Genomic DNA, 23,815 nt, shown 5'->3' with positions numbered 1-23,815 from the left:
GAGGCCTGCCCAAGATGGATGTGTACACAGGTGCAAGTATCAAAATACTGCCAATTTATGGGGTTGGGGCAGTAACTGCAGGATACACACTTGCTCTTCTGGCTAGACAGATGCAGACATAGTTGACTGCATTGAGAACAAAACCCCTGTCTATCTATGTACACAAACTGCAGAACTCAGTACTTTACACAATCACCACAGCACAAGTCTGATTTTTACATGGCTGCAGGTCAACTTATATTAGATGACATTAGCAGCCAAATGGGGACAAGAGGTTGGTCACCCTGCATAGGCAAAAGATTCATAAGTTCATATGATGCCTAACAGCACTAGGGTGTGTAGAAGCCTTGCTGTGTAAAAACACAAGTACCCTTAATGAGTATAGTTGGATGTTTGCATTTAGCAGAGCAAGGTTGTCAACACTGCTGACTGGGCCTGTCCATAAGGGAGAATACAACATTATATATTACACTTTGTAGTGTGGTTGATATATGTGTGTAAAAACTACGGAACCCCCAGGGTTGTACTGTTGCGTGGAGGGGGACAACACATGTATGTATTGTGAATATATGATATATACTTAGAATATGCCTTGAACTTGCAATGTTTCTACATGTAGCTTTATGTCATACAAAGAAAATGAACAATAAACACCAATAAGAAAGCACAATATATACAGTTCCATAGTGCAGTGATCAGGGGATTTGCACAATGGTTAACAAAGTGTACACGCATGTGAATTACATCTGTGTGCGCATAGGTAAGCTGTGTGCAAATACAAGCTGCATTGCTAATGTCTGCCAAGCAGAATGCAACAGTAGCAAGCAATTTCATGTATAGGCAGTTGTGTATGTGTTTTTCACAAAATGTTAAAGCCATGCCAGTCAAGATAGCAGTTATACAGTTACAGGCTATACGACACAGTATACCCAAAGTCATACATTTGATCATAAATGTGATAATACATAGATTACTCTATCAGTAAAAATAATACTGTATGGAATATAGTGTATGCAAACCCTGGACCATGTGTATAGCAGTCCTACACTTACACTTGTTGCCACAGGAATGTTAAGGAACCAGTTGTCTATGTTGCACTTCATTGATGTAAACTGCACTGCCATAGGAGTAAAACAAAGGTTGCACACTCTGTGCTAGAACCCAGTACAAACTCTACTCCAGTCTGGGTTTTTATGATGGCCAAGGGCATTAATTGAATGTATCCAGTTATTTTATTTTTGTCTGTTTGTTTCATAGGTGGTTTGCCATGCTTCACACAAACCAGATAAACACAGCCATTACTCACTTCCACTGTTTGCACCATGTGGTGAATCATGCAAAAAGTGCAATGAAAAACAAGAGGAATAAGAAAGAAAAACCTAGTAATGAACACATATAAGTAAAATAAGTGTCTCCAAGACAAAGTCAATAGCAGCAGATACAGGACAGCAACCAAATCTAACCCAAAGAGCACTTTATTTGCAGAAAAATAATAAAATAAGTTAATAAAATAGTTAAATAGCAGCAATAAATCAGCAATAAATCAAGCACTTTCATCTCTGCTCATTCAGAGACTTTTTCAAGATAAAGCACATAGTCAACAGTCTCTTTTTAAAATAGTAAAAGACAGCTCCCTAATTACTCTCCACCAATAAGTTACATTAATCAATTAGAATCTCATAAATTATTCAACAGCTAGATAATTCTTTTTAAAGAGGTATAGAAACTGTATAAAAGATAAATAACACTCTCACTGTAAACCATAAAATGCATAATATGTTGCAATAAAAATATTCACCATCCAAACATTTAAAATAAACTGTATGTATATGTATATACACATACACACGTCTCTTTTAATCTATTTATCTATCTAGTAACTTCAATTTGAGAAAACATGCTAAAGACAGGGCATTATTTATACCCAGCCAACTTGTTGCATTCATTCTAATTTGCCATATAGCCTTCTGTTTTACTAATTGGACTGTCCATGGGCCACCCCTTGGGTCAATTTCAAGTCCATCCAGATTCATAAACTTAAAAGTATGGTCAGGGATATCATTATAGTGTTTTGATTAACTTATTTTTATATTTTTTCCACAGTGCTTTTTGAGTTAAAAGATTTGGTTGCTGTCCTGTATCTGCTACCATTGACTTTATCTTGGAATTTCTAATTTCATTTTGCTGATCTGTTTTTGTGAATGGAAATGGCTGCAGAAGGACAGAACACTGACTCATAGCAGTTGATGTTTTCCCAGAGTTTCGGGCACTCTATAGAGGATTTACTAAATAAAATGGAACAGATGTCCCAAAGATCTTTCTAGGTGGCACACCTCATCACTAAGGGCTTTTCATCCAGAAAAAAGGAGGTGATTGTCCCACTGTACTCATCCTTCATTAGACGCATTATAGAGTATAATGCCCCATTTGGTATGTACCTCACAAGACATCTGCAACAGCTGGAAAGGCCACAGAAATACCTCACTAAAAGAATCACAGGCCTAAAGCAGATGCCATATGCTGACCATCCAAAAAAACTCCAGCTATACTCTGTGGCAGGTCGTCTACTCAGAGGTGATCTCTGCTTAACATACAAGGCCATGTCAAACCCTGAGCTGTTGGACATGCTCCACTTAAAGAAATCCCAATCCCTCAGAGCCACACGCTCCAGGGACCTAGACCTTGCCATCACAATGAACAAAACATGCTGGAAGGATAGGTTCCTGACCCAGAGACTCCACATACTCTCGAACAGACTGCCCATACATGTCAAGCAGAGCGCCTCATTGGCCCTCTTCAAAAGGAACCTTGATGATTGGATGGGAGATAGGAAATTCACCCCGGGGATCATGTCAGTCACCATGCTAGACTGGGGTCCAGAGAAGTAAATATTGTGGAAAGAAATATCCAGGGAATTGTTATGGCTAGGCTTGCATAGGCCCTAGGGCTGATAGCTTAGTACCAACCTATGAACCTAAGACTTGACAGAATGGAATGCACCCAGCTTACATCATCAGAAAGGGGTGTAAACAGCACTACAGAGGAAGTCTGTGAGGTATGAGCATCCAATTCAATGCAACGGCAGCTAAATAATGTCAATTTAACTACAAATGAACCAGGAAATGGTGGAAATATCAGTCAAAAGCAAAAATTTAACAATTCAACCCCCCTTGAACACAGGAGAAGGAATGATGAACCAAACAGTGCTATACGACAAGCGGATATTGGCGAATGGCTTGAACAGTATCCATCCTTGTCACTGGAGAGCACCATGAGTATTACTGACTATAACACTAACTTGCAAAAACTAGACTATGTCTTCCTTAAGGTAAAAAAAACTACAACTAGATGATTCCTACTTTAGGGAATATTTGAGATTACAATTAGTGCCAAAGGGTTTACGTATGTGGCGGTTCCCTTCTGGCTTAATAGTGAACTCTGAATTTTATAAAGAATTAATCTCCATGTTTGACAGGCATATAATTAGGAAAATGTAAAAACTCACCACTAAAGCAGCAGTTAGTAGAAAACACAAATACAGAAAGACATTCTCTTCTATATAAGAGGATTTTAAAGGACTTTAATATGGCGGATAACCGTCACTGATTTATTTACATTTTGAGGAGCGATTTAATTGCACTTTGAGAAGCGTTTTGTACACGCTGCACATTATTATCTAGAACCGAAAGGTTTCACACTTCTATAGAAGTGACTTATGTTTTTATAAGCTGCTGGGGCAGACTACGTGAATTTTGCAAGCATAAATGGTCTTTTAAATAAAAATTTTTAAGAGAAGTTTAGCTTTTGACATTTTTTGAATTATCAGCCGTGGAGTAGCAATTTGATCTTTTCTGTATGTTTGACAGGCATGGGCATGAATATATGGAGGTTGTAATCAAACATAATGGTATTTTATTGAATAACATAATAAAAGATACAACAATACTGGATAAAATGATTGTGCAGGATAGGGCACATGCAGAGAATTTATTTGACTATAATCATGTGTTCAAGTCAATCGAACACCAAATTAATAACATAACATAAAAAATAGGAATCTTAAGAAACTTGAATGGGACAGAATATAGTATAATCAGAACACTGCTTACCCTGAACCACCCAAATCACAAAACTAGGGGTCCAGAAATGAGTTTAATGTCATTAATGATGAAAATACTTTTTTAGATGAGGAGCAGTACCCCCCTTTGAGGAGGTCCAAGAGGCTCCAACAGAAGTCGAGGGGTTCAGACAATGAATCGAAAGGGACTTGGAGGGGCAGTTATCCAGGCAGGTGATGGACCTGGAAAACACATGCCCTCCATGTCTTATAATGAAGAACAATGCTGGGGATTTTAATATGCTCAACTATTCCTCAGTCCTTATCGATGAACTTGCCTGTGATCTGCTATGCAGAGGCATGACTTTTGTACTAGAGACTGAATGTGATTTTGCTAATACTATAATAGATTTAAAATACTTTGTAAGAAAGCTGAACATGAATGTTTTATTTAAATCTGTAGATTATATCAGTAATCCTTTGCGTATTTCTAGCATGTACAACACCCCACTGCATCACACATTGCAAATGTTTGAGAAGTTATGTGAATTTGATTTAAGAATTCTAAAAAGAAATGGAAGGGGCAATAACTTAAATGTTTATGAATTAGAATGTTTACAGGAAATGAAATGTAACTCTGGTCTCAGAATTATTAAACCAGATAAAGGGGGAGGGGCTGTGATTATGGATATTATGGATGACAATCAGTGAATGAGAAATGTATTGGTGAGTGGAACATATGAGAACAGCTCACTTAACCAACTAAATGGAGCATATAATCAAATTCGTAATGAGCTCAATGATTTGTTTATTGAAGGATCCTTTTCCATAGATTAGGTTCATAGGTTCATAGGCTGGTACTAGGCTATCGGCCCTAGGGCCTATGCAAGCCTAGCCATAACAATTCCCTGGATATTTCTTCCAACAATATTTACTTCTCTGGACCCCTGTCTAGCAGGGTGACTGACATGATCCCCAGGGTGAATTTCCTATCTCCCACCCAATCATCAAGGTTCCTTTTGAAGAGGGCCAATGAGGCGCTCTGACTGACATGTATGGGCGGTCTATTTCAGAGTATGGGGAGTCTCTGGGTCAGGAACCTATCCCTCCAGCATGTTTTGTTCATTGCGATGACAAGGTTTAGATCCCTGGAGAGTGTGGCTCTGAGGGATTGGGATTTCTTTAAGTGGAGCATGTCCAACAGCTCTGGGTTTGACATGGCCTTGTATGTTAAAAGAGATCGCCTCTTAGTAGACAATATGCCACAGAGTATAGCTGGAGTTTTTTAGACGGTCAGCATAAGGCATTTGCTTTAGGCCTGTGATTCTTTTAGTGAGGTATTTCTGTGGCCTTTCCAGCTGTTGCAGATGTCTTGTGAGGTACATACCAAATGGGGCATTACACTCTATAATGGGTCTAATGAGGGATGAGTACAGTGGGACAATGACATCCTTTTTTCTGGATGAAAAGCCCTTCGTGATGAGGTGTGCCACATAGAAGAATTTCCTGACTGTTGTGTCGATGTGGTTATTGAAAGTGAGACCACTGTCCACCTGTGTCCCTAGGTCTCTCATCACACTTTCAGTGTTTAGTGTACTGCCACTTATGTGGTAATTCATAGGTACGTGTTTTTTTCCAAAGGGGATAACTATACATTTCTTGGCATTAAGCTTGAGCCCATGGCTCTGGCACCAGGCATCTGTTTCTGTAAGGCCCTTTTGTAGAATATCCACATCATTTGGGGATTCAATAATGGCATTCAGTTTGCAGTCATCTGCGAACTTTGTTAGCCAGAGTCCCTTAGTGTTGGCCTGTACTTCAGAGAAGTAGATGACAAACAAGAGTGGTCCCAGGACTGAACCCTGAGGTACTCCACTTGTCACTTGTCTGGAGCTGGATTTGGAGTTGGCTACTTTTACAGTCTGGGTTCTGTCAGTAAGCCAGTTGGCAACCCATCGAGTGACGTAGGGATTTATGCCCAGCTTAGTAAGTTTATCTATGATTCCAGAGTGGGGGATGGTGTTGAATGCCTTGGCGAGGTCCAGATAGGCTGTGTGGACTGCCTTACCCTCGCCCACAGCTCTGAAGACTGATTTGAAGAAGTCAATCAGATTCAGGAGACAAGATTGGCCCTTCACAAACCCAAACTGGGTGGGGTCCAGTGTTTGAAGGTTACCAGTGTCTTTGTTTATATGTTCCATGATAATGCTTTCCATGCCCTTGCAGATCAGGCTTGTCAGACTGATGGTATGGTAGTTCCCGGGATCCAAGGTGGATCCTTCCTTGTGGAGCGGGATAACTGTAGCTATGCGCCACTCAGTGGGCACAAAGCCTGAGGTGAGGCTATGATTAAACATGACACTTAGGTGAGGTGCCAGTTCATTTGGTAGTTCATGTAGTGCACAGCCTGAGTTGTCATCTGGTCCCATGGATGCTGTATTCTTAGCTTTGGAGAGTGCGGTTTCTACCTGTGTGGCTGTGATTATCAGAATTTGGCAGTCTTTTGGTATTGAGATGGGCCCTTTAAGAGGTGAGAGTGGGGTGAAGTTGGCACTAAATCTATCTGTCAGGATATTGGTAATATCCTTGGGATCAGTATATTTAATGCCATTCTGTTGTAGCTCAGAACAGATCTGAGCATTGCCATTTAGATTCTTGATATAGCTATAGAATGCCTTGTGGTTGTCTTTGAAATCTTTGGCAATTTTATTTGCGTAACTAGCTTCTGAGGATTTTATGAGGGATCTCAGCTTCTTACTGAGGCTGGTGAGGGAGTTTTTTGCATCCTGGGATTTTTCTCTTTTCTGCAACAGTTTCTTCCTTCTGTTGTATAGTTTGTTTATAGCAGGGGACCACCAGATTGGCTTCCTTTTTTTGCAGAAGAGCATCATGGTTCTATTTGGGATGACACGATTCATGCACGAGTGTATGTGCTCATACAGTGCCTTAGTGTAGGATTCTGCAGTCGAACTTCCAGATCCCGTCTGCGTGGATGTTGTGAAGTTTGTCACTTCTGACTTCAGTAGCATGAAGTTGGCTTTGGAAAAGTTTTTTAAGGAGCTTTCCTTACTGGGGGGTGGGGGTGGGATGTGGATGTCAAGGGGGATTTGCTTATGGTCAGACCTGACCAATGATGGGGTGACCACTGGTATGGAGCATCTATCTCCCATGTTGGTAATGACCAGGTATAGGATATTGGAGCCCCTGGTGGGACAATGGATTAGTTGATCCAGGGCATTGGAATTTATGAATTCCAAGAACCGCTGGGAAAAGGATTTGGTACCCAAGTCGTTTTCCCAGTTAATGACAGGTTAGTTAAAATCACCCAGTATTAGGGTGTTTGGTTGTATCTTAATATTTACCAGTATGTTTAGAAAGGTGTAGTGAGAATCTTGGGGCATGGTGGGGGATCTGTAGCAAGCTACAATTTGGATTGCAGTCTTACCTAGTGCTAGTTGCACCTGGAGAATTTCAGATGCATTGTGTCGGGCAACTAGTCTGGAGGTGTGAATATCCTTGGTGAATATGGACACTCCTCCATCTTTAGTGTTTCAGTCTTGGTTTTGTGGCTGAAAAGTGTGGTACGAATTGTAGCCTGGTATTGCAGAGGTGCTCTCTGGAGCCTTGAACCAGGTCTCAGTTACTGCACAGATATCGATGCTCTTCATTTTTAGGAGTGCCTCAAGAGAGTGCATTTTGAGGTTTAGACTTCTAGCATTAAGTAACATTACCTTCATATTTCGCATGCTTGTATCTGTTACAGTGGTGGTTGTATCCTTTGAACCTTGCCTAAAAAAGGCACTATAAGGGTGGCAAGAACTTTATCCAGTAATCTGAATCCAAGGGGTGACAGGTGCAGACCATCTCTGGCAAAGCATCGTGGATTGTTGATCATGTCTCCCCAGGCAGACAAATACTGGATCCCCTTTGAATGACACAAGAAGCTTAGCCAATTGTTGAAGTCAATCATTTTGTCCTTATACTGTGGTATCATTCTGGGCAAAGGCAGGATGCTACTCAGGGCTAGGGCCATACCTGCCTGGGTCACATGATCCAAGAGCTCTTCCATGTCTCTTTTCATGTAGTCCAGGGAGGTACGTCTCAAGTCATTCACTTCAGCATGGACAATGACAGAGTCATATTTGTACTTGTTGTGGAGTGAATTGAGTGCTTGCATTATGTGGCAGATTCTGGCACCCGACAGGCAGCTGACTGTAATTTTCTCCTTGTTCAGCTTGGTGAGTGGGACATCAGTGTACCTGACTATAGAGTCACCTATGACTAAAGTGTTGGGTACATTGTCTTGCCTTAGGGGCTGTTATTGGGTGGCACACTAGTGTTGTGAGCTATGTGTCACTTTGGTTGTGACTGGTGTTTGTTTGCGTTTCGGCTTCAGAGGTCCTTTATGCTTGGGCAGGTTAATGTTAAGGGCCTCCGCATATGTGGGTTTAGTGTTGCTATGTGTGGGTGTTCATGGTGTGGGTTTTGAAGGGCTATGAGTTGCTTGAGGTGTAATGCAGGTGTTATCCTTCTCCTCTTGACCGTCTAGCACAATCTTGGCCGGAGAGAGCTTTGCTTCCAGTTTGGCTATGTATGAACTAAACTTCTTAACAGTATTGTATCCAAAGACACCATGTATTTTTGGACTGCCAAAAAAACATCAATCTTTACAGGACCCCCCCCCCACCCCACCATGAGACCCAATGTTGGTGGGAGAGGTTCTATAACTTACCCATTAGCCAAATATTTAGACATCAAACTAAAACCTTTATTAGCTAATAAAAATTCCTTATGTAAACACTCATAGGATGTTTTGGAGAGGGTTAACTTGGTTGGAATACAATGAAGCAGGGATTTTTATAACCTTGGATGTAAAATACCTACATACAGTGATACCACATGATCTAGGTGTGGAATGGGTTTGTGAGTACTTACATGAGAGAGGAATTCCTCAACCAAATGTTTATGAACAACATTTAAAGATGGTACTAAGAAATAATTTTATATTTTTCAATAAATAATACTTCCTTCAGACAAAGGGGGTTGCTATGGACTCACCTCGTAGGGGCCTGTATGCAAACATAGTCATGCTCCAATGGGAGAAAAAGTTCTTAATAGAATCAGTATTTTATTGTTTAGATAATTGGTCTGGTTTTTGTCATGTGCCTTAAATAGCCAGGGTTTTAAATCAGATATACCTGTTGTTCAGGATGCTGCAGAGAGACTGACCTACTGCCAGCTGTGATATTGAGAAAAGATAAGAGTTTATTTTCATTTATTGTATGCACTTTTGATTTAATATCTCTGTAATCTGTACAACTGTTTTTGCTCTCCATCTTGTTGTGTGATATAGCTCAATATCTGTTAGTGTTGCCCTCAGTTTGTAGTGAAATCCTTTGTCTAGAGATGTGTTTTCTAAGTGAGAGAAAGTTTACAAAACTGGTATATTTTAGCCAAGGTATTCCTGCATCTGTTATTGTTTAGATAATAAGACTGGATTCTGTCATGTGCCTTAAATAGCCAATGTTTTAAATCATATATACCTGTTGTTCAGGGTGCTGCAGAGGGTCTGACCTACTGCCAGCCGTGATATTGAGAAAAGATAAGAGTTTATTCTCATTTATTGTCTGCACTTTTGATTTAATATCTCTGTAGTCTGTACAACTTTTTTTACTCTCGTTCTTGCTGTGTGATATAGCTGAATATCTCTTAGTGTCGGCCTCAGTTTGTAGTGAAATCCTTTGTCTAGAGGCGTTTTGTTAGTAAGAGAAAGTTTACAGAACTGTTTTTCTCTAGCCAAGATATTCCTGCATCTGTTATTGTTTAGATAATTGGTCTGGTTTCTGACCTGTGCCTTAAATAGCCAGTGTTTTAAATCAGATATATCTGTTGCTCAGGCTGCTGCAGAGAGACTGACCTACTTCCAGCTGTGATATTGAAAAAAATAAGAGTTTATTCTCATTTATTGTCTGCACTTTTTATTTTTATTTATTTATTTTTTTTACATTTGTTGACGAGGATAGCCCGACAGGATACATGTCCATTTTCAGCGGTGGCCCGAGGAGAAAAGCTCCACAATAATAATAATAATAATAAAGTAATAGTAATAATAATAATAATAATAATAGTACAATAATATTCCAACAGAGCAAAGGAAATAGATGTAACGGATTTAAAACACTTTTGATTTAATATCGCTGTAATCCATACAACTGTTTTTACTCTCCTTCTTGTTGTGTGATATAGCTGAAATCTCTTAGTATTGACCACAGTTTGCAGTGAAATCATTTGTCTAGAGGTCTAACTGTTTTCTTAGTGAGAGAAAGTTTACAGAACTGGTTTTATCTAGCCAAGGCATTCCTACATTTGTTACTGTTTAGATAATTGGTCTTGTTTCTGTCCTGTTCCTTAAATAGTCAGTGTTTTAAATGAGATATACCTGTTGCTCAGGCTGCTGCGGAGAGACAGACCTACTGTCACCTGTGATACCGAGAAAGGGTGAGTTTATTCTAATTTATTGTCAGCACTTTTGATTTAATATCTCTGTAATCTGTACAACTGTTTTTACTCTCCTACTTGTTGTGTGATATAGCTGAATGCCTCTTAGAGTTGACCTCAGTTTGTAGTGAATCCCTTTTCTAGAGGCCTAACTGTTTTCTTAGTGAGAGAAAGTTTACAAAATTGGTTTTATCTAGCCAATGTATTCCTGCATCTGTTATTGCTTAGATAATCATTCTGGTTTCTGACCTGTGCCTTAAATAGCCAGTGTTATAAATCAGATCTACCTGCAGCTCAGGCTGCTGCAGAGAGACTGACCTACTGCCAGCTGTGATATTCAGAAAAGATAAGAGTTTATTCTCATTTATTGTCTGCACTTTTGATTTAATATCTCTGTCATCTGTACAACTGTTTTTACTCTCCTTCTTGTTGTGTGATACAGCTGAATATCTCTTAGTGTTGACCTCAGTTTGTAGTGAAATCCTTTGTCTAGAGGCCTAACTGTTTTCTTAGTGAGAGAAACTTTACAGAATTGGTTTTATCTAGCCAAGGTATTCCTGCATCTGTTATTGTTTAGATAATTGGTCTGTTTATTGCTCTGTGCCTTAAATAGCCAGGGTTTAAATCAGATATAGCTGTTGCTCTGGCTGCTGCAGAGAGAGAGAGAGAGAGAGAGAGACCTACTGCCAGCTGTGATATTGAGAAAAGGTAAGAGTTTATTCTGATGTATTGTCTGCACTTTTTATTTTTATTTATTTTTATTTTACATTTGTTGACCAGGATAGTCCGACTGGATACATGCCCATTTTCAGCAGTGGCCCAGGGAGAAAAGCTCAATAATAATAATAATAATAATAATAATAATAATAATAATAATAATATTCCAAGAGAGCAAAGGATATAGATGCAAGAGGTATATCTGTTTTAAAACACTCTTGATTTAATATCTCTGTAATCTGTACAACTGTTCTTACTCTCCTTATTGTTGTGTGATATAGCTGAATATCCCTTAGTGTTGACCTCAGTTTGTAGTGAAATCCTTTTTCTAGAGGCCTAACTGTTTTCTTTGTGAGAGAATGTTTACAGAACCGGCTTTATCTAGCCAAGGTATTCCTGCATCTGTTATTGTTTAGATAATTGGTCTGCTTTCTCTCCTGTGGCTTAAATAGCCAGTGTTTTAAATCAGATATACCTGTTGCTCAGCCTGCTGCAGAGAGAATGACCTACTGCCAGCTGTGATATTGAGAAAAGATTAGAGTTAATTTTCATTTATTGTCTGCACTTTTGATTTAGTATCTCTGTAATCTGTACAACTGTTTTTACTCTCCTTCTTGTTGTGTGATATCGCTAAATATCTATTAGTGTTGATCACAGTTTGTAGTGAAATCCTTTGTCTAGAGGCCTAACCATTTTCTTAGTAAGAGAAAGTTTAAAGAACTGTTTTTATCTAGCCAAGTTATTCCTGCATCTGTTACTGTTTGGATAATTGATCGTTTTTTCTATTCTGTGCCTTAAATAGCCAGTGTTTTAAATCAGATACACCTGTTGCTCAAACTGCTGCACAGAGACTGACCTACTGCCAGCTGTGATATTGAATAAGGATAAGAGTTTATTCTCATTTATTGTCTGCACTTTTGATTTAATATCTCTGTAATCTGTACAACTATTTTTACTCTCCTTCTTGTTGTGTGATATAGCTGAATATCTCCTAATGTTGACCTCAGTTTGTAGTGAAATCTTTGTCTAGAGACCTAACTGTTTTCCCAGTGAGAGGAAGTTTACAGAACTGATTTTTTCTAGCCATGGTATTCCTGCATCTGTTTTTTTTTTTTGGATAAATGGTCTGGTTTCTTTCCTTTGCCTTAAACAGCCAGTGTTTTAAATCAGATATACATGTTGTTCAAGCTGCTGCAGAGAGACTGACCTACTGACAACTGTGATATTGAGAAAAGATAAGAGTTTATTTTCATTTATTTTCTGCACTTTTTATTTTTATTTATTTTTATTTTACATTTGTTGACCGGGATATTCCAACTGGATTCTTTTCGATTTTCAGTGGTGGCCCGAGGAGAAAAGCCCCATAATAATAATAATAATAATAATAATAATAATAGTAATAGTACAATAATATTCCAAGAGAGCAAAGGATATAGATGCAGCAGATATATCTTATTTAAAACACTTTTGATTTAATATCTCTGTAATCTGTGCAACTGTTTTTACTCTCTTTCTTCTTGGGTGATATAGCTGAATATCTATTAGTGTTGACCTCAGTTTGTAGTGAAATCCTTTGTCTAGAGGCCTAACTGTTTTCTTAGTGAGAGATAGTTTACAGAAATGGCTTTATCTAGCCAAGGTATTCCTGCATCTGTTATTATTTAGATAATTGGTCTGGTTTCTGCCCTGTGCCTTAAATAGGCAGTGTTTTAAATCAAAAATATCAACAATGGTAAAAATGGAGCAAAGGCGGAAATATATAATATTCAGTTCTAGTTTATTCTTCAATAAAAACAAAGAAAACAGATGATTGCGCTTTCGCTTATAGCTTCATCAGATCCATAGATAAATATCATTCACTCAAGGCATTTAAACAAAAATTCAAAGCGCTAATAGCCAATCCAGCTTCTACATTAATTAATACCTTAAGGGAACAACGTGTATTAAAAACTTCAACTAGGGAGTTTTTACATATGTATCCTTAATTTCCTGAATAGATCATCTTAGGGCATATAAAATTATTAAAAGTAAGCATATATAAAAAAACAACGTAAATATAAAAAATAAATATTAAAAAAAAATATATATATATATATATATATATATATATATATATATCCTATTATTAGTATTAATGAATATAACATCATAACTAAATTACATAATACATATGAATGTAGCTTCTGTATGTAAATGTTATTCTCTAAATATATAAATATCTATATATCAAGGAAACCACATTCATATAACTGGATGATGGACACAATAAATGACTCCCAATATTCCATAGGCAAATGATGTATGTATACAAAATTCAAATGGTAGCTATCTATAAATTAAGTGGAATATATACAGAAAATGATGGTATCTAGGCAATATATCTATAGCCATCTCCTTAGCAATATCTAGTGTTATCTGATATTGTGACATTTCCTAAGTGAGTTTTTTATAGACGCCCTCTCATTGAGTCCTGTTCCTCTATCAGCCCTTAATATGATGATCCATTTGTTCTCCTTGAACTCAGTGTGGTTCCTAATATCCCCTTCTCGTATACTTGGTGGGATAACTTCTAGGGCCCTAAAAAGGAAGGTATGGCTTCCATCATGTTGCATTATATGCTTGGCTAAAGCATTATTTTCCAAGTGTTTCCTAATGTGATATATATGCTCATGTATTCTATCCCTGAAGGGTCTATTAGTTTTTCCAACATAGAAAGAAGAGCATTTCTGACATACAGCCAAGTAAACAAGATGAGATGTCAAACAATCAGCTTTGGCTAAGGTTCTCCTTCTTGTTGTGTGATATAGCTGAATATCTCTTAGTGCTAACTTCAGTTTTTAGTGAAATCCTTTGTCTAGAGGCCTGTTTTCTTAGTAAGAGAAAGTTTACAGAACTGGTTTTATCTAGCCAAGGTATTCCTGCATCTGTTATTGTTTAGATAATCAGTCTGGTTTCTGATATGTGCCTTAAATAGCCACTGTTTTAAATCAGATATACCTGTAGCTCAGGCTGCTGCAGAGGGACTGACCTACTGCTAGTTCTGATATTGAGAAAACGTAAGAGTGTATTCTCATTTATTATCTGCACTTTTGATTTAATATCTCTGTAATCTGTACAATTGTTTTTACTCTCCTTTTTGTTGTGTGATATAGCTGAATATCTCTTAATATTGACCTCAGTTTGTAGTTAAATCCTTTGTTTAGATACCTAACTGTTTTCTTAGTGAGAGAAGGTTTACAGAACAGGTTTTATCTAGCCAATGAATTCCTGCATTTGTTATTGTTTAGATAATTGGTCTGGTTTGTGTCCTGTGCCCTAAATAGCCAGGGTTTTAAATCAGATATACCTGTTGCTCAGGATGCTGCAGAGACTGACCTACTGCCAGCTATGATATTGAGTAAAGGTAAGAGTTTATTCTCATTTATTGTCTGCACTTTTGATTTAATATCTATCTAATCTGTACAAATGTTTTTACACTCCTTCTTGTTGTGTGATATAGCTGAATATCTCTTAGTTTTCACCTCAGCTTGTAGTGAAATCCTTTGTCTAGAGTCCTAACTGTTTTCCTAACGAGAAAAAGTTTACAGAACTGTTTTTTTCTAGACAAGGTATTCCTGCATATGTTATTGTTTAGATAATTGGTCTGGTTTCTGACCTGTGCCTTAAATAGCCAGTGTTTTAAATCAGATATATATGTTGCTCAGGCTACTGCAGAGAGACTGACCTACTGCCAGTTGTGATATTGAAAAAAATAAGAGTTTATTCTCATTTATTGCCTGCACTTTTTATTTTTTATTTATTTATTTATTATTTTATACATTTGTTGACCAGGATAGTCCGACTGGATACATGTCCATTTTCTGCGGAGGCCCAGAGAGAAACGCTCCACAATGATAATAATAATAATAATAATAATAATAATAATAATAATAATAATAGTAATAATAATAATAATAGTAATGGTACAATAATATTCCAACAGAGCAAAGGAAATAGATGTAACAGGTATATCTGATTTAAAACACTTTTGATTTAATATTGCTTTAATCCATACAACTGTTTTTACTCTCCTTCTTGTTGTGTGATATAGCTAAATATCTCTTAGTATTGACCACAGTTTGTAGTGAAATCTGTTGTCTAGAGGTCTAACTGTTTTCTTAGTGAGAGAAAGTTTACAGAACTGGTTTTATCTAGCCAAGGTATTCCTACATTTGTTACTGTTTAGATAATTGGTCTTGTTTCTGTCTTGTTCCTTAAATAGCCAGTGTTTTAAATCAGATATACCTGTTGCTCAGACTGCTGCAGAGTGACTGATCTACTGCCAGCTGTGATATCAAGAAACAATAAGAGTTTATTCTCATTTACTGTCAGCACTTTTGATTTAATACCACTGTAAGCTGTACAACTCTTTTTACTCTCCTACTTTTTGTGTGATATAGCTAAATGCCTCTTAGAGTTGATCTCAGTTTGTAGTGAATCCCTTGTCTGGAGGTCTAACTGTTTTCTTAGTGAGAGAAAGTTTACAGAACTGGTTTCATCCAGCAAATGTATTCCTGCATCTGTTGTTGTTTAGATAATCAGTCTGGCTTCTGTCCTGTGCCTTAAATAGCCAATGTTATAAATCAGATATACCTGTTGCTTAGGTTGCTGCACAGAGACTGACCTACTGCCAGCTGTGATATTCAGAAAAGATAAGAGTTTATTCTCATTTATTGTGTGCACTTTTGATTTAATATCTTTGTCATCTGTACAACTGTTTTTACTCTCCCTCTTGTTGTGTGATATAGCTGAATATCTCTTAGTGTTGACCTCAGTTTGTAGTGAAATCCTTTGTCTAGAGGCCTAACTGTTTTCTTAGTGAGATCAAGTTTACAGAAATGGTTTTATCTAGCCAAGGTATTCCTGCATATATTATTGTTTAGATAATTGGTCTGTTTTTTGTTCTGTGCCTTAAATAGCCAGGGTTTAAATCAGATATATCTGTTGCTCTGGCTGCTGCAGAGAGAGAGAGAGAGACTTACTGTCAGCTGTGATTTTGAGAAAAGGTAAGAGTTTATTCTGATGTATTGTCTGCACTTTTTATTTTTATTTATTTTTATTTTACATTTGTTGACCAGGATAGTCCGACTGGATATATGTCCATTTTCAGCAGAGGCCGGGGAGAAAAGCTGCATAATAATAATAATAATAATAATAATAATAATAATAATAATAATAATAATAATAATAATTATAATAGTACAATAATAGTGCAATAATATTCCAAGAGAGCAAAGGATATAGATGAAAGAGGTATATCTGATTTAAAACACTTTTGATTTAATATCTCTGTAATCTGTACAACTGTTCTTACTCTCCTTATTGTTGTGTGATATAGCTGAATATCCCTAAGTGTTGACCTCAGTTTGTAGAAAAATCCTTTGCCTAGAGGCCTGTTTTCTTGGTGAGAGAATGTTTACAGAACTGGCTTTATCTAGCCAAGGTATTCCTGCATCTGTTATTGTTTAGATAATTGGTCTGCTCTCTCTCCTGTGGCTTAAATAGCCAGTGTTTTAAATCAGATATACCTGTTGCTCAGCCTGCTGCAGAGAGAATGACCTACTGCCAGCTGTGATATTGAGAAAATATTAGAGTTTATTTTTATTTATTGTCTACACTTTTGATTTAATATCTCTGTAATCTCTACAACTATTTTTACTCTCCTTGTTGTGTGATATAGCTAAATATCTATTAGTGTTGACCACAGTTTGTAGTGAAATCCTTTGTCTAGAGGCCTAACCATTTTCTTAGTGAGAGAAAGTTTAAAGAAATGTTTTTATCTAGCCAATTTATTCCTGCATCTGTTATTGTTTGGATAATTGGTCTGTTTTCATTTCTGTGCCTTAAATAGCCAGTGTTTTAAATCAGATACACCTGTTGCTCAAACTGCTGCAGAGAGACTGACCTACTGCCTGCTGTGATATTGAGAAAGGATAAAAGTTTATTCTCATTTATTGTCTGCACTTTTGATTTAATATCTCTGTAATCTGTACAACTATTTTTACTCTCCTTGTTGTGTGATATAGCTGAATATCTCTTAGTGTTGACCTCAGTTTGTAGTGAAATCCTTTGTCTAGAGGCCTAACTGTTTTCTTAGTGAGAGCAAGTTTACAGAACTGGTTTTATCTAGCCATGGTATTCCTGCATCTGTTTTTTTTTTTTTTTTTTTTTTTTGGATAAATGGTCTGGTTTCTGTCCTGTGCCTTAAATAGCCAGTGTTTTAAATCAGATATACATGTTGTTCAAGCTGCTGCAGAGAGACTGACCTACTGACAACTGTGATATTGAGAAAAGATAAGAGTTTATTCTCATTTATTTTCTGCACTTTTTATTTTTATTTATTTTTATTTTACATGTGTTGAGCGGGATAGTCCAACTGGATTCTTGTCGATTTTCATTGGTGGCCCAAGGAGAAAAGCCCCATAATAATAATAATAATAGTAATAATAATAATAATAGTAATAGTACAATACTATTTCAAGAGAGCAAAGGATATAGATGCAGCAGATATATCTTATTTAAAACACTTTTGATTTAATATCTCTGTAATCTGTGCAACTGTTTTTACTCTCCTTCTTGTTGGGTGATATCGCTAAATATCTGTTAGTGTTGACCTCAGTTTGCAGTGAACTCCTTTGTCTAGAAGCCTAACTATTTTCTTAATGAGAGATAGTTTACAGAACTGGCTTTATCTTGCCAAGGTATTCCTGCATCTGTTATTATTTAGATAATTGGTCTGGTTTCTGTCCTGTGCCTTAAATAGCCAGTGTTTTAAATCAGATATACCTGTTGCTCAGGCTGTTGCAGGGAGACTGACCTACTGCCAGCTGTGATATTAAGAAAAGATAAGAGTTTACTCTCATTTATTGTATGCACTTTTGATTTAATATCTCTGTAATCTGTACAACTGTTTTTACTCTACTTCTTGAGTGATATAGCTGAATATCTGTTAATCTTGACCTCAGTTTGTAGTGAAATCCTTTGTCTAGAGGCCTAACTGTTTTCTTGGTGAGAGAAAGTTTACAGAACTGTTTTTTTCTAGCCAAGTTATTCCTCCATCTGTTATTGTTTGGATAATTGGTCTACTTTCTGTTTTTTTGCCTTAAATAGTCAGTTTATTTAATCAGATATACATGTTGCTCAAGCTGGGGTAGAGAGACTGACCTACAGCCAGCTGTGTTATTGAGAAAAGATAAGAGTTTATTCCCATTTATTGTCTGCACTTTTGATTTACTATCTCTGTAATCTGTAACTGTTTTTACTCTCCTTCTTTTGTGATATAGCTGAATATCTCTTAGTGATGACCTCTGTTTTTAGTGAAATCCTTTGTCTAGAGGCCTAACTGTTTTCTTAGTGAGAGAAAGTTTACAGAACTGGTTTTATCTAGCCAAGGTATTCCTGCATCTGTTATTGTTTAGATAATCGGTCTGGTTTCTGTCATGTGCCTTAATTAGCCACTGTTTTAAGTCAGATATACCTGTTGCTCAGGCTGCTGCAGAGAGACTGGCCTACTGCCAGCTCTGATATTGAGAAAATGTAAGAGTTTATTCACATTTATTATCTGCACTTTTGATTTAATGTAATCTGTACAATTGTTTTTACTCTGCTTTTTGTTGTGTGATATAGCTGAATATCTCTTAATATTGACCTCAGTTTGTAGTTAAATCCTTTGTCTAGATACCTAACTGTTTTCTTAGTGAAAGGAAGTTTACAGAACTGGTTTTATCTAACCAAGGTTTTTCTGCATGCGTTTTTTTTTTTTTTTTGGATAAATGGTCTGGTTTCTGTCCTGTGCCTTAAATAGCCAGTGTTTTAAATAAGATATACATGTTGCTCAGGCTGCTGCAGAGAGACTGACCTACTGACAACTGTAATATTGAGAAAAGATAAGAGTTTATTCTCTTTTATTTTCTGCACTTTTTATTTTTATTTATTTTTATTTTACATGTGTTGAGCGGGATAGTCCAACTGGATTTGTGTCGATTTTCAGTGGTGGCCCGAGGAGAAAAGCCCCATAATAATAATAATAATAATAATAATAGTAATAATAATAGTAATAGTACAATACTATTCCAAGAGCGCAAAGGATATAGATGCAGCAGATATATCTTATTTAAAACACTTTTGATTTAATATCTCTGTAATCTGTGCAACTGTTTTTACTCTCCTTCTTGTTGGGTGATATAGCTGAATATCTATTACTGTTGACCTCAGTTTGTTGTGAAATCCTTTGTCTAGAAGCCTAACTATTTTCTTAGTGAGAGATAGTTTAGAGAACTGGCTTTATCCAGCCAAGGTATTCCTGCATTTGTTATTATTTAGATAATTGGTCTGGTTTCTGTCCTGTGCCTTAAATAGCCAGTGTTTTAAATTAGATATACCTGTTGCTCAGGCTGCTGCAGAGAGACTGACCTACTGCCAGCTGTGATATTAAGAAAAGATAAGAGTTTATTCTCATTTATTGTATGCACTTTTGATTTAATATCTCTGTAATCTGTACAACTGTTTTTACTCTCCTTCTTGTTGTGTGATATAGCTGAATATCTGTTAGTGTTGACCTCAGTTTGTAGTGAAATCCTTTGTCTAGAGGTCTAACTGTTTTCTTAGTGAGAGAAAGTTTACTGAACTGGTTTTATCTAGCCAAGTTATTCCTCCATCTGTTATTGTTTGGATAATTGGTCTACTTTCTGTTTTTTTGCCTTAAATAGTCAGTTTATTTAATCAGATATACGTGTTGCTCAAGCTGCGGTAGAGAGACTGACCTACTGCCAGCTGTGTTATTGAGAAAAGATAAGAGTTTATTCCCATTTATTGTCTGTACTTTTGATTTAATATCTCTTTAATCAGTAACTGTTTTTACTCTCCTTCTTGTGTGATATAGCTGAATATCTCTTAGTGCTGATCTCAGTTTGTAGTTACATCTTTTGTCTAGAGGCCTAACTGTTTTCTTAGTGAGAGAAAGTTTACAGAACTGGTTTTATCTAGCCAAGGTTTTCTTGTATCTGTTATTGTTTAGATAACTGGTCTGGTTTCTGTCCTCTGCCTTAAATAGCCAGTGTTTTAAATCTGATATACCTGTTGCTCAGGCTGCTGCAGAGAGACTGACCTACTGCCAGCTGTGATATTGAGAAAAGATAAAAGTTTATTCTCATTTATTGTCTGCACTTTTGCTTTAATATCTCTGTATTTGTACAACTGTTTTCCCACCCATCCCTTCCCAGTTCTTGTTGTGTTCTTTTTTTCTTGGTAGCTTTGAGCTGCCCGCCTCTGGTATAATGTCGATACTGGACACTCCCCCCAGTCACATTACATCAGCTGATTTTACTGTTAATAGTGAGAACCTAGCAAAGGCCCACCCCTTTAGCTTCTGCATATTGAATTATCTCATTATCTTCTGCCGCTTCACTTTCTACTAAAAAAAAAAAAAAAAAAAATATTTCCTACTTTCCTGTCAGTAGTGTAGCCCAGATACAGATTTGCTGTATCCAGGATTTTTTTGTAAGCTTCTGAGCGGTGCTCTTCAATTTTTTTCCCTTATATCTGCTAGTTCTCTGCTCTCCTGCATTTTTATTAGCTTATTAGTCTAGCATTCCCGGTGACAGAAAGTCTGCTTTTCAAACTCTCCCTTAGAACTAGCTGGTTTCTCAGTAGTAGCACTAAAATCTGAATCCCTGTAACTAGCGCTTACTCTAAAACCTGCTGGAAAGCACTGGGAAGCCTTAAACTGATACAAGCACTCAACTATTCTTGTTAATAAGGAGAAATTAATTGTAGCCACTAAACAGCCTGCAATTGCAAAGTACATTGCCAAGGTAAGGGAAAACAGCTCTTTTACTTTACAAATGAAAGACCGAACCAAGCATGTCCAAGGGTCAGCTTCCAGTGATTTTTCCTGTCCACCTGGTGAATCTGGGCATACTGGGGCAATGCAGCAATTGCCTCATGTACACAGACAACCCTCTTTTCCTACCACCCAACACTACAACCTGCGAGAGATGCACTTACATAGCCAAACTGGAAGCAAATCTCTCTACCCAAGATTGTGCTAGACAGTCAAGAGGAGAAGGTTAACACCTGCACTACACCTCAAGCAACACCTAGCCTTTCAAAACTCATGCCACCAACATCCATACATAGTAACACTAAACCCAGTTATGCGGAGGCCCTTAACATTAATCTGCCCAAGCAATAAGTATCTCCGAAGCTGAAATGCAAACACCAATCACAACCAAAGTGTCACATAGCTCACAACACCAGTGTGCAGGAGCGGCCTTAGGTCAACTGGTGCCCTAGGCAAAAGGTCTCCACGGCACCCCCCATGACACCACTGCGTGCCCCTATCCTGGTCTACCTACACAAGAGAAATACTGGAAAAGTGCCCCTGCTACAGCAGCGCCCTAGGCGGCTGCCTAGTTGGCCTATGTGTAAGGCCGGCTATGCCAGTGTGCCACCCAACAACAGCCCCTAAGGCAAGACAACGTACCCAACACTTTAGTCATAGGTGACTCTACAGTCAGGCACACTGATGTCCCACTCACCAGGCTGAATAAGGAGAAAATTACAGTCAGCTGCCTGTTCGATGCCAGGATCCACAACATCATGCATGCACTCAAGTCACTCCACAACAAATGGAAACATGACTCTGTCATTGTCCATGTTTGAGTGAATGACTTATGATGTACCTCCTTGGACTACATGAAAAGAGACATGGAAGAGCTCTTAGATCATGTGGTCCAGGCAGATATGACCCTAGCCCTGAGTAGCATCCTGCCTTTGCCCAGAATGATACCACAGTATAAGGACAAAATGATTGACTTCAACAATTGGCTAAGTTTCTGGTGTCATTCAAAGGGGATCCAGTATCTGTCTGCCTGGGATGACATGATTGACAATCCACGATGCTTTGCCAGAGATGGTCTGCACCTGTCGCCCCTGGGATTCAGGTTACTGGCTAAGGTTCTTGCCACCCCTATAGTGCCTTTTTTTAGGCAAGGCTCAAAGGACAAAACCACCACCATAACAGATATAAGCATGCAAAATCTGAAGGTAATGCTACTCAATGCTAGAAGTCTAAACCTCAAAATGCACTCTCTCGAGGCACTCCTAAAAATGGAGAACATTGATATCTGTGCAGTAACTGAGACCTGTTTCAAGGCTCCAGAGAGCACCCCTGCAATACCAGACTAAACCTCTTACTACACTTTTTGGCCACCAAACCAGGACCAAAACACTAAAGGTGGAGGAGTGTCCATATTCACCAAGGATATTCACACCTACAGGCTAGTTACCCAACACAATGCATCTGAAATTCTACAGATGCAACTAACACTAGGTAAGATTGCAATTCAAATTGTAGTTTGCTACAGCTCCTTCACCATGCCCCAAGATTATCACTACACCTTTCTAAACATACTGGAAAATATTAATATACAATCAAACACCCTAAAACTGGGTGATTTCAACTACCCTGCCATGAAGTGGGAAAACTACTCGGGTACCAACACCTTTTCCCAACTGTTCTTGGAATTCATAAATTCCAACACCCTGGATCAGCTAATCCATAGTCCCACCAGGGCTCAAATATCCTAGACCTGGTCATTACCAACATTGGAGCTCAATGCCCTACACCAGTGGTCACCCCCTTGTTGGTCAGGTCTGACCATAAGCTAATCACCCTTGATGTCCACATCCCACCCACAACCCCCAGTAGGGAAACCTCCATAAAAAAACTTCTCCAAAGCTAACTTCATGCTACTCAAGTCAGAAATGACAAACTTCATGACACCCATGCAGATGGGAACTGAAAGTTCAACTGCTGAATCCTACACTAAGGCACTGTACGAGCACATCCACTCGTGCATGAATCATGCCATTCCAAATAGAACCAAGATGCTCTCCTCCAAAAAAAAGAAGCCAATCTGGTGGTCCCCTGCCATAAACAAACTATGCAAGAGAAGGAAAAAAACTGTTGCAGAAAAGAGGAAAATCCCAAGATGCAAAATACTCCCTTACCAGCCTCAGTAAGAAGCTGAGATCCCTCATAAAATCCTCCATAGCTAGTTATGAAAGTAAAATTGCCAAAGATTCCAAAGACAACCACAAGACATTCTATAGTTATGTCAAGAATCTAAATGGCAATGCTCAGATCTGCTCTGAGCTACAACAGAATGGCATTAAATATACTGATACCAAGGATATTGCCAATATCCTGTCAGATCGATTCAGTGCCAACTTCATCTCCCTCTCACCCCCTATATGGCCCATCTCAATACCAAAAGATTTCCAAATTCCGATAATCACAGCCACACAGGTAAAAAATGCACTGTCCAAAGCTAAGAATACAGCATCCATGGGACCAGATGACATCCCAGGCTGTGTACTACATGAACTACAAAATGAACTGGCACCTCACCTAAGTGCCATGTTTAATCTTAGCCTCACCTCAGGCTTTGTGCCCAATGAGTGGTGCACAGCTAGTTATCCCACTCCACAAGGGGGATCCAC

This window comes from Protopterus annectens, chromosome 2.part2, assembly GCF_019279795.1.
Source record: "Protopterus annectens isolate FY-2018-M chromosome 2.part2, PAN1.0, whole genome shotgun sequence".
Taxonomy (NCBI): domain Eukaryota; kingdom Metazoa; phylum Chordata; order Ceratodontiformes; family Protopteridae; genus Protopterus; species Protopterus annectens.
This window is presented reverse-complemented; position numbering follows the sequence as displayed.